Consider the following 1,564-nt stretch of genomic DNA (forward strand, 5'->3'; position numbering starts at 1 on the left):
TGAAAAAAAGCTTACAGCACCTGGTATTCCCAGGCGGTCTCCCATCCAAGTACTGACCAGGCCCGACCCTGCTTAGCTTCCGAGATCAGACGAGATCGGGCGTGTTCAGGGTGGTATGGCCGTAAGCAAATATTATTGCCTACCAAAGGTCCTTTTAAAGATACTATATCACCACGCTTTGCTCTGTCGTCTATCCGAGATCAGACGAGATCGGGCGTGTTCAGGGTGGTATGGCCGTAAGCAAATATTGTGCCTACCAAAGGGCCTTTTAAAGATACTATATCACCACGCTTTGCTCTTTCGTCTATACAGGGAGCGCCTGCAGATTTCCAGACACACTCACAGCTTTTAAATGTCAAATCAGAATGTACAAAGTGGCTATAAGGATCACAAATGTAGTGCAGTAAAAATATTAATATTTACTGTTGAAATGTAGAATACGTTAGCATAAAATTGAAAAGAAAATGATCGATGAGCTTAGGAATGATGAAAGCCATCATTTAACTGGATTTGTGTCATTTCTATACCGGCAAGTCATGATCTAGCTATATCCTTCCCACCCTGTCGGTGTCCACTGAAAAAGCAGCAGCGCCCTCTGCTTTTTGTAAAGAGGAGTGAAAAAAGCTTACAGCACCTGGTATTCCCAGGCGGTCTCCCATCCAAGTACTGACCAGGCCCGACCCTGCTTAGCTTCCGAGATCAGACGAGATCGGGCGTGTTCAGGGTGGTATGGCCGTAAGCAAATATTGTGCCTACCAAAGGGCCTTTTAAAGATACTATATCACCACGCTTTGCTCTTTCGTCTATACAGGGAGCGCCTGCAGATTTCCAGACACACTCACAGCTTTTAAATGTCAAATCAGAATGTACAAAGTGGCTATAAGGATCACAAATGTAGTGCAGTAAAAATATTAATATTTACTGTTGAAATGTAGAATACGTTAGCATAAAATTGAAAAGAAAATGATCGATGAGCTTAGGAATGATGAAAGCCATCATTTAACTGGATTTGTGTCATTTCTATACCGGCAAGTCATGATCTAGCTATATCCTTCCCACCCTGTCGGTGTCCACTGAAAAAGCAGCAGCGCCCTCTGCTTTTGTAAAGAGGAGTGAAAAAAGCTTACAGCACCTGGTATTCCCAGGCGGTCTCCCATCCAAGTACTGACCAGGCCCGACCCTGCTTAGCTTCCGAGATCAGACGAGATCGGGCGTGTTCAGGGTGGTATGGCCGTAAGCAAATATTGTGCCTACCAAAGGGCCTTTTAAAGATACTATATCACCACGCTTTGCTCTTTCGTCTATACAGGGAGCGCCTGCAGATTTCCAGACACACTCACAGCTTTTAAATGTCAAATCAGAATGTACAAAGTGGCTATAAGGATCACAAATGTAGTGCAGTAAAAATATTAATATTTACTGTTGAAATGTAGAATACGTTAGCATAAAATTGAAAAGAAAATGATCGATGAGCTTAGGAATGATGAAAGCCATCATTTAACTGGATTTGTGTCATTTCTATACCGGCAAGTCATGATCTAGCTATATCCTTCCCACCCTGTCG

The 1,564-nt window shown here is 43.1% G+C and overlaps 3 non-coding genes across 3 annotated transcripts; all 3 read right to left on the bottom strand.

The window, feature by feature from the left end:
• Positions 1-8: 8 nt before the first annotated feature.
• On the bottom strand, positions 9-127 carry LOC129088730 (5S ribosomal RNA). Its single transcript, XR_008531087.1, has one exon. It is a non-coding gene; the product is annotated as a 5S ribosomal RNA (ribosomal RNA).
• A 495-nt stretch (positions 128-622) lies between these two features.
• Positions 623-741, bottom strand: LOC129088731 (5S ribosomal RNA). Its single transcript, XR_008531088.1, has one exon. It is a non-coding gene; the product is annotated as a 5S ribosomal RNA (ribosomal RNA).
• Positions 742-1,120: 379 nt separating this feature from the next.
• Positions 1,121-1,239, bottom strand: LOC129088732 (5S ribosomal RNA). Its single transcript, XR_008531089.1, has one exon. It is a non-coding gene; the product is annotated as a 5S ribosomal RNA (ribosomal RNA).
• Positions 1,240-1,564: the final 325 nt, after the last annotated feature.

This window comes from Anoplopoma fimbria, unplaced genomic scaffold (genome assembly GCF_027596085.1).
Source record: "Anoplopoma fimbria isolate UVic2021 breed Golden Eagle Sablefish unplaced genomic scaffold, Afim_UVic_2022 Un_contig_3302_pilon_pilon, whole genome shotgun sequence".
Classification (NCBI taxonomy): domain Eukaryota; kingdom Metazoa; phylum Chordata; class Actinopteri; order Perciformes; family Anoplopomatidae; genus Anoplopoma; species Anoplopoma fimbria.